Source organism: Heptranchias perlo, chromosome 39 (genome assembly GCF_035084215.1).
Source record: "Heptranchias perlo isolate sHepPer1 chromosome 39, sHepPer1.hap1, whole genome shotgun sequence".
Classification (NCBI taxonomy): domain Eukaryota; kingdom Metazoa; phylum Chordata; class Chondrichthyes; order Hexanchiformes; family Hexanchidae; genus Heptranchias; species Heptranchias perlo.
Window position 1 is genome coordinate 6,171,674 of NC_090363.1, and position 16,040 is coordinate 6,187,713.

The window sequence follows — 16,040 nt, forward strand, 5'->3', positions numbered from 1 at the left end:
CCCTTTGAGACAGCACATTCCAGGCCGTAACTATTAGCTGCGTAAAAAAAGTTTTTCCTCACTTTGCCTTTGATTATGAGGAGTGATTATGTAAATTGGGAATGTTCTCGCTGGAATAGGGAATGTTGAGAGGTGATATCATTGCTGCTTTTAGGATTCTGAAGCTACTAGATAATGCAGACCATGACAAGGAACATTAGGAACAGGAGGAGGCCATTCAGCCCCTCGAACCTGCCCCACCATTCAAGGAGATCATGGTTGATCTGTGCCTCAACCGCTGTAGCTCCATGTCCCTCGATACCCTTACCCAACAATTGTGGTTCAATGGCTTCCCTAGTACTCAGGGGGTTAATCTCACACTGCAGAATATCACACATCACCTTCGAAGATAACTGACGAGTCTGAACCTGTTTCTGAGTGAAGTTCAGTTATCGCACTGATGTACAGGTACATCTGGTTGTGCGGAGCAAGGCTGAGTAACAAGCATGTGACTCCTCAGACAGTGCAGCTAGGTAATCGGATAGTGCAACTGCAAACCCATGACTTTGGGATGTATAATATAAATATAAGATTTGGATTGTGTGATGCACCCAATCTATTAACGTGCGCCATACACAAGCTGTGGATGTATAATGTATAAAATCTACAGGATGTCCACCATATACAGATGTGTAACACGTTCAAGCTATGGGACGTATAATGTATTCAAACTATAGATTGTGTGATATAGACAAACTCTGAATTCTCCTGCTCCCTTCGCCCCACCATTGGTGGCCCTGCCTTCAGCTGCCTAGGCCCTAAGCTCTGGAATTCCCTCCCTATACCTCTCTACCTCTCTCCCTCCTGCTTTAAGATACTCCTTAAAACCTACCTCTTTGACCAAGCTTTTGGTCATTTTTTTTTATTCGTTCATGGGATGTGGGCGTCGCTGGCAAGGCCGGCATTTATTGCCCATCCCTAATTGCCCTTGAGAAGGTGGTGGTGAGCCGCCTTCTTGAACCGCTGCAGTCCGTGTGGTGACGGTTCTCCCACAGTGCTGTTAGGAAGGGAGTTCCAGGATTTTGACCCAGCAACGATGAAGGAACGGCGATATATTTCCAAGTCGGGATGGTGTGTGACTTGGAGGGGAACGTGCAGGTGGTGTTGTTCCCATGTACCTGCTGCTCTTGTCCTTTTAGGTGGTAGAGGTCGGGGGTTTGGGAGGTGCTGTCGAAGAAGCCTTTGCGAGTTGCTGCAGCGCATCCTGTGGATTGTACACACTGCAGCCACTGTGCGCCGGTGGTGAAGGGAGTGAATGTTTAGGGTGGTGGATGGGGTGCCAATCAAGCGGGCTGCTTTGTCCTGGATGGTGTCGAGCTTCTTGAGTGTTGGAGCTGCACTTATCCAGGCAAGTGGAGAGTATTCCATCACACTCCTGACTTGTGCCTTGTAGATGGTGGAAAGGCTTTGGGGAGTCAGGAGGTGAGTCACTCGCTGCAAAATACCCAGCCTCTGACCTGCTCTTGTAGCCACAGTATTTATATGGTTGGTCCAGTTAAGTTTCTTGTCAATGGTGACCCCCAGGATGTTGATGGTGGGGGATTCGGCGATGGTAATGCAGTTGAATGTCAAGGGGAGGTGGTTAGACACTCTTGTTGGAGTTGGTCATTGCCTGGCACTTGTCTGGTGTGAATGTTACTTGCCACTTATTAGCCCAAGCCTGGATGTTGTCCAGGTCTTGCTGCATGCGGGCACGGACTGCTTCATTATTTGAGGGGTTGCGAATGCAACTGAACACTGTGCAATCATCAGCGAACATCCCCATTTCTGACCTTATGATGGAGGGAAGGTCATTGATGAAGCAGCTGAAGATGGTTGGGCCTAGGACACTGCCTTGAGGAACTCCTGCAGCAATGTCTTAGGGCTGAGATGATTGGCCTCCAACAACCACTACCATCTTCCTTTGTGCTAATGTCTCCTTCTTTGGCTTGGTGTCAAATTTTTTGTTTGATAATCGCTCCTGGGATGTTAAAGGCGCTATATAAATGCAAGTTATTGTTGCTGAATATGTAATTTATGCAAACCGTAAGATGTGTAATGTAAAGAAGCTGTGGGATAATATATACAAACTATGGGATGTGTGATATACACAAGTTATGGATGTGTAATATATGCAGGCTACAGGATGTGTAATATATACAGGCTATGCTATATATAATCTACACAGGCTATGGGACGTGTTAAAATTTGGCTATGAGATTTATAATATGCACAGGTTGCAGGATATATAATTTATATAAACTGTGTGATAATATGTACAAGCAATGTGTTTTTTTGATCAAGCAGGAGTCTGATACACATGGGAATCTTTCATCGTGTTTAAGTCTTCTATTCAAATCACTGAGAATTCATCAGCTTTAGAGAGGGTGCAGATGAGATTTACTGGAATGGTACCAGGGATGAGGGACTTCAGTTATGTGGAGAGACTGGAGAAGCTGGGGTTGTTCTCCTTGGAATAGAGAAGGTTAAAGGGAGATTTAATAGAGGTGTTCAAAATTATGAAGGGTTTTGATAGAGTAAATAAGGAGAAACTGTTTCCAGTGGCAGGAGGGTCGGTAACCAGAGGACCAGAGGGGGAGATGAGAATTTTTTAATATAAGAACATAAGAAATAGGAGCAGGAGTAGGCCAATCGGCCCCTCGAGCCTGCTCCGCCATTCAATAAGATCATGGCTGATCTGATCCTAACCTCAAATCTAAATTCATGTCCAATTTCCTGCCCGCTCCCCGTAACCCCTAATTCCCTTTACTTCTAGGAAACTGTCTATTTCTGTTTTAAATTTATTTAATGATGTAGCTTCCACAGCTTCCTGGGGCAGCAAATTCCACAGACCTACTACCCTCTGAGTGAAGAAGTTTCTCCTCATCTCAATTTTGAAAGAGCAGCCCCTTATTCTAAGATTATGCCCCCTCGTTCTAGTTTCACCCATCCTTGGGAACATCCTTACCGCATCCACCCGATCAAGCTCCTTCACAATCTTATATGTTTCAATAAGATCGCCTCTCATTCTTCTGAACTCCAATGAGTAGAGTCCCAATCTACTCAACCTCTCCTCATATGTCCGCCCCCTCATCCCCATTAACGCAGCGAGTTGTTATGATGTGGAACGCACTGCCTGAAAGGGCGGTGGAAGCAGATTCAATGGTAACTTTGCGAATTGGATAAATACTTCAAAAGGAAAAACTTGCAGGGCTATGGGGAAAGAGCCGGGGGGGGGTGGGGGGGGGGGGGGGGGCGGTGAAATGGGACTAATTGGATGGCTCTTTCAAAGAGCCGGCACAGGCACGATGGGACGAATGGCCTCCTTCTGTGCTGGATCATACTATGAAACACCCACCTGTGGGGCTTCTGTTTGCCCAATATGGAACGCACGCACGCTCGTTCCTTATACGAGCACAACCCAAGTCGAGGGTGCTCAGGCACAGGTTGGTAGAGCCTGTGCCAAGGAACCTACAGGGCATGCACAGGGGTAGTGCTGGAGTTTTCCCAGCGCAGTCCTGGAGGACTGTGCCTAGGGCTGAAGTTGGCATCCACCAGGACCCCTGAGGTACCAACATTAATCAGCAACTAGAACAGATGCCCCTTGTATTTTCCAATCAATACCTTCAAGGCCCCCTCTTGACCCATGTAACAACAACAACTTGCATTTATATAGCGCCTTTAATGTAGTAAAACGTCCCAAGGCGCTTCACAGGAACGATTTTCAAACTAAATTTGACACCGAGCCACATAAGGAGATATTAGGACAAGTGACCAAAAGCTTGGTCGAAGAGGTAGGTTTTAAGGAGCGTCTTAAAGGAGGAGAGAGAGGCGGAGAAGTTTAGGGAGGCAATTCCAGGGCTTAGGGCCTAGACAGCTGAAGGCACGGCCGCCAATGGTGGAGCGATTAAAATAGGGGATGCACAAGAGGGAAGAATTGGAGGAGCGCAGAGATCTCAGAGGGTTGTAGGGCTGGAGGAGGGTTACAGAGATAGGGAAGGGGCGAGGGCCACGGAGGGATTTGAAAACAAGGATGAGATTTTTTAAAATCGAGGCGTTCCTGGACCGGGAGCCAATGTAGGTCAGCGAGCACGGGGGGTGATGGGTGAACGGGACTTAGTGCGAGTTAGGATACGGGGGCAGCAGAGTTTTGGATGAGCTCAAGTTTATGGAGGGTGGAAGATGGGAGGCCGGGCCAGGAGAGGATTGGAATAGTCGAGTCTAGAGGTAGCAAAGGCATGGATGAGGGTAAGGCCATAGCACTGCACATGGGCGAGGACCCAATATCTCACTGGCTCGCCCCATTGTTCTAGATGGTGAGTACAGTGCACTAGTCCCCCCGGCCAGTCTGCCAACAACACAACATCGGGTGTGAAAAGGAACGCAGCAATATCTTCAGAAGCGAACGCAGCAGGCACCTTGAAGACAGCCCGTACGATGCCACCCGCTAACGTTACTGAGAAAAGACATGGAGTAAGATGGACAACAGGGCCTTGCCGCACTCCTACTTCCTTGATCTTGGAGATGGAGTACCCATCCCGGCTAAAGTCCAAGATTTGGTGCTCCCAGCTTCATCGTGGGGACTGCCGGAGGCACCAGGCCGAGAGCCTTACCAAAACCGATGATAGCAATATAACTGGGTCCTCCTGATCCTTGCAGAGTTGTACAATCTCATGCGAAGCCACAAACTGCCCTACGGCGTCAGCCGCGGCTCAGTGGGCAGCACTCTCGCCTCTGAGTCAGAAGGTCGCGGGTTCAAGTCCCACTCCAGAGACTTGAGCACAAAATCCAGGCCGACATTCCAGTACCGAGGGAATGCTGCACTGTCAGAGGTACCGTCTTCTCAGAATCAGATGTTAAACCGAGGCCTCGCCTGACCTCTTAGGTGAACGTAAAAGATCCCATGGCCACTATTTCGAAGAAGAGCAGGGGAGTTCTGACCACTATTTATCCCTCATCACGAACGCAGATTTTTCTGGTCATTATCACTCGTGCTGTTTGTGGGATCTTGCTGTGTGCAATTTGGCTGCTGCATTTCCTACCTTAAAACAGTGACAACACTTCAAAACTGTACTTCATTCATGAGCTGACCTCGAGATCGTGAAAAGTGCTATATAATTGCAAATCTTTCTTCCGTTGCACATTCCTGACAAGAGTGAAAATCCACCTGTTCCCTTCTGGTCACTGCGCTGCCCTCCATACCCTGCTTGCCACCAAAAGAGCCGCTGGCATCAGTGAGATTCCTCAGTGCTTTTCAGGCTCACTGGGATCCCACTTCTCACGGATACAAAACCACAACGTGCAGGCCTCAAACACAGTCCTATTCGCCAGCTCCCAGAAGGGCCGCTTCAAGGGGAGTTGGTGGCTCCTGCCGTTTGAGATGTCTGTCTGACACACTCCGGCCTGTGTTTGACCCTGTGTGTGACACACTCCGGCCTGTGTGTTTGACCCTGTGTGTGACACACTCTGGCCTGTGTTTGACCCTGTGTGTGACACACTCCGGCCTGTGTGTTTGACCCTGTGTGTGACACACTCCGGCCTGTGTTTGACCCTGTGTGTGACACACTCCGGCCTGTGTTTGACCCTGTGTGTGACACACTCCGGCCTGTGTGTTTGACCCTGTGTGTGACACACTCCGGCCTGTGTGTTTGACCCTGTGTGTGACACACTCCGGCCTGTGTTTGACCCTGTGTGTGACACACTCCGGCCTGTGTGTGACCCTGCAGTAGGGAGGGTCACAGGCTGTTTCTTGTCCTGCAGGTGTCAGGACTGAAGGCTGGAATGCATTTTTAAAATAAGGGTTGGGGTGCGTGCAGATGCTCCTACATTTCAACGGGAAGTCTCCCAACAGCAGGAGACAGACCCTGCTCCTCCCCCCACTAGCCAGGCTGCTCCTCCCCCCACCAGCCACATGCACAGTAGGAAGAGCTCAGGCCCTTTTGTTGTCCATTAAATTATTTAAGGCAATAATGAAGAACGAGGCTCACAAAAGGCCTGTTAGTGCTCCCTTCTCATTCTCAGTGTTTCTCCATCCCTCCCCCCCACTGTAAAAACAGCTACATCACTCACGCAAGGGAGAATGTGAGGAACAGGAGGAGGCCGTTCAGCCCCTCGAGCCTGTTCCGCCATCCAATTAGATTATGGCTGATCTGTACCTCAACTCCATTTACCCGCCTTGGTTCCGTAGCCCTTAATATCCTCGCCTAACAAAAATCTATTTACTCAGTACTCCCCCTCTCGAAATCCCACATTAGCTCCCAACAGCCACCCTTCCACCACACTCAATATCCACGGCTTGTGCCTCCAGTTAGCGTTGCCGGAGGGAAACTTTGGCGGGGAGTGCCTATTGGAAAATCCGGGCCCCGCGCCACTCAACGATCTTCCATCCAAAAAAATTAACGGATGCAAAAATCTCGGGAAGCTGTCGCTCAAATTTCTGACAGGTCCTCCTCACAAAGTACTCGTTTTATGTCGCGCCTTTCACGACCTCAGGACGTCCCAAAGCGTTTTGCAGCCAAGGAGGTACTTTTTGAAGCACCTTTGTAATGTAGGAAACGTGGCAGCCAATTTGCGCACAGCAAGATCCCACAAACAGCAACGAGATAAACGACCAAATAATCTGTTTTTAGCGATGTTGGTTGAGGGAATAAGTATTGGCCCCAGGACACCGGGGAAAACTCCCCCGTTCTCTTCGAAATACTGCCATGGGACCTTTTACGTCCACCTGAGAGGGTAGGCAGGGCCTGAAGCTGATACACTGAAGTTTATAGGGCCCCTAAACTGGTAGGGTTGTACAAACAGGTGTACCTGTGGTTATTTTCTCTCCCTTAAAGACTGCGATGCTCAGTGCCTTTCAGGCCCTAAACCCCAGTGGAACAGGAAGCAAAAGAAACTTCTTCACAAAGAGAGTTTTTGAGGCCGTGGAAATTCACTTCCGTGGTTAGGAGTTGAGGCAGAAACTATGTCAACATTCAAGATTAGATTGGATTGGATAGGTGCACGAAGGCAGCAGGACAAATTGATAAGGATGTTAAGGAGAGGCAAGGAAGTTATGCTAAACCTTTATAGAACACTGGTTAGGCCTCAGCTGGAGTATTCATAGAATCATAGAAAATTTACGGCACAGAAGGCGGCCATTCGGCCCATCGTGTCCATGCTAGCTGAAAATGAGCCACCCGGCCTAATCTCACTTTCTAGCACTTGGTCCATAGCCTTGTAGGTTATGGCATGTCAGGTACATATCCAGGTCACTTTTTAAATGAGTTGAGGGTTTCTGCCTCTACCACCCTTTCAGGCAGTGAGTTCCAGACACCCACCCACCCTCTGGGTGAAAATAAATTTCCTCAGCTCCCCTCTAATCCTATCAATCACTTTAAATCTATGCCCCCTGGTTATTGACCTCTCTGCTAAGGGAAATAGGTCCTTCCTATCCACTATATCTAAGCCCCTCTTAATTTTATACATCCCCACCATCACGGAAGCTAGTCTTCGGCCAATTCGATTCACTCCACGTGATATCAAGAAACGGCTGAGTGCACTGGATACAGCAAAGGCTATGGGCCCCGACAACATCCCAGCTGTAGTGCTGAAGACTTGTGCTCCAGAACTAGCTGCGCCTCTAGCCAAGCTGTTCCAGTACAGCTACAACACTGGCATCCACCCGACAATGTGGAAAATTGCCCAGGTATGTCCTGTCCACAAAAAGCAGGACAAATCCAATCCGGCCAATTACCGCCCCATCAGTCTACTCTCAATCATCAGCAAAGTGATGGAAGGTGTCGTCGACAGTGCTATCAAGCGGCACTTACTCACCAAAAACCTGCTCACCGATGCTCAGTTTGGGTTCCGCCAGGACCACTCGGCTCCAGACCTCATTACAGCCTTGGTCCAAACATGGACAAAAGAGCTGAATTCCAGAGGTGAGGTGAGAGTGACTGCCCTTGACATCAAGGCAGCATTTGACCGAGTGTGGCACCAAGGAGCCCTAGTAAAATTGAAGTCAATGGGAATCAGGGGGAAAACTCTCCAGTGGCTGGAGTCATACCTGGCACAAAGGAAGATGGTAGTGGTTGTTGGAGGCCAGTCATCTCAGCCCCAGGGCATTGCTGCAGGAGTTCCTCAGGGCAGTGTCCTTGGCCCAACCATCTTCAGATGCTTCATCAATGACCTTCCCTCCATCATAAGGTCAGAAATGGGGATGTTCGCTGATGACTGCACAGTGTTCAGTTCCATTCGCAACCCCTCAGATAATGAAGCAGTCCGAGCCTGCATGCAGCAAGACCTGGACAACATCCAGGCTTGGGCTGATAAGTGGCAAGTAACATTCGCGCCAGATAAGTGCCAGGCAATGACCATCTCCAACAAGAGAGAGTCTAACCACCTCCCCTTGACATTCAACGGCATTACCATCGCCGAATCCCCCACCATCAACATCCTGGGGGTCACCATTGACCAGAAACTTAACTGGACCAGCCATATAAATACTGTGGCTACGAGAGCAGGTCAGAGGCTGGGTATTCTGCGGCGAGTGACTCACCCCCTGACTCCCCAAAGCCTTTCCACCATCTACAAGGCACAAGTCAGGAGTGTGATAGAATACTCTCCACTTGCCTGGATGAGTGCAGCTCCAACAACACTCAAGAAGCTCGACATCATCCAAGATAAAGCAGCCCGCTTGATTGGCACCCCATCCACCACCCTAAACATTCACTCCCTTCACCACCGGCGCACTGTGGCTGCAGTGTGCACCATCCACAGGATGCACTGCAGCAACTCGCCAAGGCTTCTTCGACAGCACCTCCCAAACCCCCGACCTCTACCACCTAGAAGGACAAGGGCAGCAGGCGCATGGGAACAACACCACCTGCACGTTCCCCTCAAAGTCACACACCATCCTGACTTGGAAATATATCGCCGTTCCTTCATTGTCGCTGGGTCAAAATCCTGGAACTCCCTTCCTAACAGCACTGTGGGAGAACCTTCACCACACGGACTGCAGCGGTTCAAGAAGGCGGCTCACCACCACCTTCTCGAGGGCAATTAGGGATGGGCAATAAATGCCGGCCTTGCCAGCGACGCCCACATCCTGTGAACGAATTAAAAAAAAATAAAAAATTAAATCACCCCTCAGCCTCCTCTGTTCCAAAGAAAATAACCCCAGCCTATGCAATCTTTCCTCATAGCTAAAGTTCTCCAGTATTGTGTCCAATTCTGGGCACCGCACTTTAGGAAGGATGTCAAGGGCTTAGAGAGGGTACAGAGGAGATTTAGCAGAATGAGACCAGGGATGAGAAACTTCCATTATGTGGAGAGACTGGAGAAGCTGGGGTTGTTCTCCTGAGAGCAGAGAAGGTTGAGGGGAGATTTAACAGAGGTGTTCAAAATCATGAAGGGTTTTGATAAGAGTAAATAAGGAGAAACTGTTTCCACTGGCAGGAGGGTCGGTGACCAGAGGACACAGATTTAAAATAATTGACAAAAGAAGCAGAGGGGAGAGGAGAATTTTTTTTACACAGCAAATTATGATCTGGAATGCGCTCCCTGAAAGGGCGGTGGAAGCAGATTCAATAGTAACTTTCAAAAGGGAATTAGGTAAATACTTGAAAAAAATTTGCAGGGCTATGGGGAAAGAGGGACTAATTGGATAGCTCTTTGAAAGAGCCGGCACAGGCACGACGGGCCAAATGGCCTCCTCCTGTGCTAAGATTCTATGAAGGAAAAGGGCTATTTGCTCACGCGATGGGTAAACGTCAGCAGTTTCCGTGTTGTAACTTCACCAGAACTCTCAGTTTATAAGGTAGTATACGTCCTGCACTCCCAGCCCAGATTAAGCAGCGAGATGCTGGCCTGACATAAGCCCCTAGGGATGACCATCTCTGATATCAGCAGACTAACATCCCACCATTGCCCCTGATTTTAACGGAGGGCCTTAACTCATTTCTTCGTGTGTCCCCCCCGCCCCCCTGAGAGAAGTGTGAGCTTGTGGAACGTGTCACTGGCTGGTTCTGGGACTCTGCGCCGCCTCCAAGAGGGAGCTGGGCTGGATCTTGACTGGGGCGGAGATCACGTCATGTCGAAGTTTCTTTCTCCACAGATGCTGCCTCACTTGATGAGCATTTTCTGATTTTATTTCATATAGAAGTGTCTTTATAGATAACACTTGGTGCATATGCTCACCTGGACTGGATTCGATCACCTCATTGGCCAAGTATTTGCCTCTCCAAGATTACATTTGGGGGGGGCAGGGAAAGAGAGAAGGAAGAAGTGTTTAGTCATGAGGCTTTCGGCATCATGAGGTGTGGGGCAGGCTTGATGGGCTGGCAGGTCTTTTCCTGCCCGTCAATTTCAGAAACAAGCTTATGTTAGAAGCTGTGGTTCAGTGGATAGCACCCTCACCTGAGTCAGTAGGTCGTGGGTTCGAGTCCCACTCCAGAGACCTGAGCACAAGATCTAGGCTAATACTCCCAGTGCAGTACCGAGGGTGTGCTGCACCGCCGGAGGTGTCGTCTTTCCGATGAAGCATTAAACAAGCCCCGTCTGCCCTCGCCTGTGAGCGTAAAAGACCCCACGGCCACTATTTCGAGCAGCAGGGGTGATTACGCCGGTGTCCTGGCCAATATTTATCCCTCAATCAATATCACAGATTATCTGGTCATCATCACATTGCTGTTTGTGGGATCTTGCTGTGCGTAAATTGGCTGCCGCGTTTCCTATATTACAAAAGTGACTACACTTCAAAAGTACTTTGTTGGCTGGAAAGTGCTTTAGGAGGGCCCGAAAGGCGCTGTAAAAATACAAGTTCTTTCTTTATATGAACACACTGAAGTGTTTGTCCTCGATTTTGGAGGGGGAAAAGAAAGGGGCCCATTCAGAGCCTCAGTACCACGGCGTAGAGCCTGTAGCTGCTATGGTCTTCCAGGCCAGACTTGACTGATTACCATTCCAGAGAAAGAGGGGGGGAAAATGAGGGAAAATTTGTTGTGGGCCCACAGCAGAATCCAGTTGTCTGCCCAAAATAATCTGGTGGGTGTGAGGGGAAAGAAAGCAACTTTCAATCAAGAAAACTGCAACATCACAGAGTCACACAGATTTTATTCCAGATACAAGTCCACAATAAATAGTGCAAATCTACCAGCACGCAGTGCAGGGTCTGTCCACATCTTAATCCTTAAACACCAAACCAGCGAGGTTACTAACACCGTTAGATGGGACGAGGCTTCAGAGATCAACAGGTCACCTACAAGCAGACGGCAGCTTTTCCCAGGAGATTCTTCGCACCTTCCGTTTTCTCCCACTTGTGCGGTAGACGAGGGAAGACGCCAATCTCCGGGCTCGTGCGATGCCCTTGACCTGTAGAGTGAACGAATAAGACCCGTTTCACTGTTGGCCGTGACGAGTGTTGCTCAGGTAACGTACAGCAGTGGGGAGTGTTCAGAGCACTGTGAGTCTCGTCAGGGTTAATTCAGTAACTCTAGTCTGTAAAGTGTCATCATTAACACTCCCGCTACAGGTTAAAGTCAGTGTTGTATTTAATTATTCACATACCTCAATATAGCACACACTTAGACACCAGCCTCTTCCTCCTTCTGTGGAAACCTGCAAACAGAAAGAATGTGAAACACAGCCCTCAAAATCACGAGTAAGTAAACAGATGACAGTGGGGAGTGTTCAGAGCACTGTGAGTCTCGTCAGGGTTAATTCAGTAACTCTAGTCTGTAAAGTGTCATCACTAACACTCTTATACTGTTAACTGCAGGTTGTAATGAATTATCACACACCTGACCACATTGTGTGGAGCATAAACCCCAGGATAGACCAGTTGGGCCGAATGGCCAGTCTCTGTGCTGCAAATTCTAGGTATTTAATTGCACAACAGCAGGCTGTCCATCCTCGTCAACTAACCTGCAAGACAGAAAGAAACATTAAACACAGCCCCCCAAAGACCACAGAAATGGGGTAAGGGACAACATTCGGGAGCGTTCAGAGCACTGTGAGTAACGTCAGGGTTAATTCAGTGAGTCTAGTCTGTAAAGTGTCATCATTAACACTCGGGTAGACGATGTTTAACTTTCGAATCTAATTAATTGCTTGTGTACCTGGTTACAGCACAACAGCAGGGTCCCGAGCGGTTCTGGCTCCACTCTGTAAACAGAAAACTTGTTAAACAAAGCCAGTTGTAAGTACAGGAGCAGGTAGCAGTGCAGACAGTTGCGTGCAGTACATCTTGACAGGTAGGTGTCAGCCGTGGCTCAGTGCATAGCGTTCTCGTTTGAGTCAGAAGGTCGTGGGTTCAAGTCCCACTCGTGCGACTTGAGCACATAATCCAGGCTGAGACTCCCAGTGCAGTACTGAGGGAATGCTGCACTGTCGCAGGTGCCGCCTTCCGGGTGAGACGTTAAACCGAGGCCCGTCTGCCCTCTAACAGTGGATGAAAAAGATTCCATAGCACTATTTCGAAGAGCAGGAGATCCCCCCCAGTGTTCTGGCTAATATTTATCCTCAATCAACATTGCTGAAAACAGATTATCTCATTGTTGTTTGTGGGATCTTGCTATGTGCAAATTGGTTGCTGCGTTTCCTACATTACAACAGTGACTACACTTCAAAAATACTTAATTGCCTGTAAAGCACTTTGGGATGTCCTGAGGTCTTCGAAGACACTGTATTCAATGCTCATCTGTCTCTTTCTTTATATGAGCACTCAAGCATTTGTCCTCCTCAAGGAATCAAATCTAGGGGCTCCCACTCTGAATGGAGCAGCACCAAACCGGAAGAAAGCAGCTTTAAATATACACAGCAGAAACGCAAGTCACGCTAATTTTATTCCAGATACAAGTCCACAATAAATAGTGCAAATCTACCAGCACACAGTGCAGGGTCTGTCCACATCTTAACCCTTAAACACCAAACCATCGAGGTTACTAACACCGTTAGATGGGACGAGGCTTCAGAGATCAACAGGTCACCTACAAGCAGACGGCAGCTTTTCCCAGGAGATTCCTCACACCTTCCGTTTTCTCCCACTTGTGCGGTAGACGAGGGAAGACGCCAATCTCCGGGCTCGTGCGATGCCCTTGACCTGTAGAGTGAACGAATAAGACCCGTTTCACTGTTGGCCATGACGAGTGTTGCTCAGGTAACGTACAGCAGTGGGGAGTGTTCAGAGCACTGTGAGTCTCGTCAGGGTTAATTCAGTAACTCTAGTCTGTAAAGTGTCATCATTAACACTCCCGCCACAGGTTAAAGTCAGTGTTGTATTTAATTATTCACATACCTCAATATAGCTCATGTGGAGCATAAACACTGACAACTTTAGACACCAGCCTCTTCCTCCTTCTGTGGAAACCTGCAAACAGAAGGAATGTGAAACACAGACCACAAAATCACAAGTAAATAAACAGATGACAGTGGGGAGTGTTCAGAGCACTGTGAGTCTCGTCAGGGTTAATTCAGTAACTCTAGTCTGTAAAGTGTCATCATTAACACTCCCGCCACAGGTTAAAGTCAGTGTTGTATTTAATTATTCACATACCTCAATATAGCTCATGTGGAGCATAAACACTGACAACTTTAGACACCAGCCTCTTCCTCCTTCTGTGGAAACCTGCAAACAGAAGGAATGTGAAACACAGACCACAAAATCACAAGTAAATAAACAGATGACAGTGGGGAGTGTTCAGAGCACTGTGAGTCTCGTCAGGGTTAATTCAGTAACTCTAGTCTGTAAAGTGTCATCACTAACACTCTTATACTGTTTACAACTTGCAGTTATGAATTATCACACACCTGACCACATTGCGTGGAGCATAAACACCGGCATAGACCAGTTGGGCCGAATGGCCAGTCTCTGTGCTGCAAATTCTAGGTATTTAATTGCACAACACCAGGTTGTCCATCCTCGTCAACTAACCTGCAAGACAGAAAGAAACATTAAACACAGCCCCTCAAAGACCATTGAAATGGGGTAAGGGACAACATTCGGGAGCGTTCAGAGCACTGTGAGTAACGTCAGGGTTAATTCAGTGAGTCTAGTCTGTAAAGTGTCATCATTAACACTCGGGTAGACGATGTTTAAGTTTCGAATCTAATTAATTGCTTGTGTACCTGGTTACACCACAACAGCAGGGTCCCGAGCTGTTCCAACTCCACTCTGTAAATCAAGAAATAAGTTAAATCAAGTTGCAAGCAGAGAGGAGGCTCACTTTTTATAAAAATGAAGTGAATCTCTGACCCCTTTCTCTTGTAATGATATCACAGGAGATGCTTTCTTACCACATCACACTCTCTCTCTCGGTCTCTTTGTCCCTCATGCTGGTGTTTGGCAAAAGATCCAGCAAAGCGAATATCCGTGAGACACAGACAGAAACCTCCAGACGGGGCTTAAATTGCACCCAAAACGATAACTGGTCAATGAATTGATTACCGTGTGGCTTTTTAACAAAGATGCAGTCACTGGGGAGTCTGAAGTGGACAAGGTATCCTTCCCCTTTTAAAAATATTCTCTCCCCTCCTGCAGACACAGACTCGTTGCTGGGGTATGGTTATACAGGTACTGACTAGTCTCTTACTTACGTGGCTGTGTCTCAACACAAGGGTCTAGACAGTGAGCGCTGGCTGGATATTCAACTGTGAAGGGCATCGTAACCGATCCTGATTTGCGTTCACTCCCATATATTTTGTTACTTTATATTATGCATATACACCCACACACATTTCAACAGGAATCAGTAGCAGGAACCTTTGCTGGTTCTCCCCTCTCCCCAGTTCAAGGACATTGAGACTGATTCCTGGGATGAGAGGGTTGTCCTATGAGGAGAGATTGAGCAGAATGGGCCTATCCTCTCTGGAGTTTAGAAGAATGAGAGGTTATTTCATTGAAATATATAAGATTCTGAGAGTGCTTGACAGGGTAGATGCTGAGAGGATGTTTCCCCTGGCTGGAGAGTCTAGAACTAGGGGGCATAGTGGCAGGATAAGGGGTTGGACATTTAGGTCTTATACGAGGAGGAATTTCTTCACTTTGAGGGCTGTGAATCCTTGGAATTCTCTAACCCAGAGGGCTGTAGATGCTCAGTCGTTGAGTATATTTAAGACTGAGATCGATAGATTTTTGGACACTAAGGGGATCAAGAGAAATGGGAATCGGGCAGGAAAGTGGAGTTGAGGTAGAAGATCAGCCGTGATCTTATTGAATGGCGGAGCAGGCTCGAGGGGCCGTGTGGCCTACTCCTGTTTCTTAGGTTAACTATTGCTTCCCAGGCTGACATCAGCTCAGCCCAGACCAGGGATCCAACCTGGGCCATTCAGACCAGAAAGATCCCAGGAACGACGTGGATTTATATAGCGCCTTTAACATAGTAAAACATCCCAAGGAGCGATTATCAAACAAAATTTGACACCCAGCCACATTAGGAGATGTTAGGACAGGTGACCAAAAGCTTGGTCAAAGAGGTAAGGTTTTAAGGAGTGTCTTAAAAGGAGGAGAAAGAGCGCGGTTTAGGGAGGGAAGTCCAGAGCTTAGGGCCTAGGTAGCTGAATGGTGGAGCGATTAAAATCAGGGATATGCAAGAGGCCAGAACTGGAGGAGTGCAGAGATCTCAGACGGTTGTAGGGCTGGGGAGTGGCGAGGCCACGGAGGGATTTGAAAACAAGAATGAGAATTTATCAAAAAAATAAATTCCGGGAGCCGAGCGGCCATTAGCAAATCTTAATGGCCAAGATCCGCATTAAAAAATATAATTGCCGCACCTCATTCGTCGTGCTGGATTCCATTCTCCGAGCCTGCAAAACAAAATTTTAAAAAGTTACGTCACTGGTGACAGCCACTGGCGTGACAGGCCAGGCAGCAGACTGCCACTGGAAGCATTCAGTGCGCTGCGGTCTCTCGTCACACTCAACTCAGAAAAGTAAACTTGAGTTTCATCATAACGCTCAAAAAGCCTTACGTGCGGGACTGTACGAACCAATGCCTCAACTCACCTCAGTGCAAGGGGCAACCTCTGAACCGCTAGCCGATCCCTCTC